Below are 248 nucleotides of genomic sequence, written 5' to 3' on the forward strand. Positions count from 1 at the left end.
AGTGTAGCATGGTATATTATAGTATAGCATGGTAAAGTATAGCATGGTAGAGTAGAGTAGAGTAGAAAACTATAATAATGAATAATAAACTATAATAGTATCTCGGGGATATTAATATGACAGAAACTAATGCACTTTTTCAATAATTTGGTAAATTCTTCCACAACAGTTATGCAATGCTTGGCTTGCATATGTTTTAAAAATAATTGGAAAAAATAATTTATATTTTTCAATAAATAAATTAATAA

The sequence above is a fragment of the Sinocyclocheilus rhinocerous genome, unplaced genomic scaffold, assembly GCF_001515625.1.
Source record: "Sinocyclocheilus rhinocerous isolate Xijiao unplaced genomic scaffold, SAMN03320098_v1.1 scaffold3043, whole genome shotgun sequence".
Taxonomy (NCBI): domain Eukaryota; kingdom Metazoa; phylum Chordata; class Actinopteri; order Cypriniformes; family Cyprinidae; genus Sinocyclocheilus; species Sinocyclocheilus rhinocerous.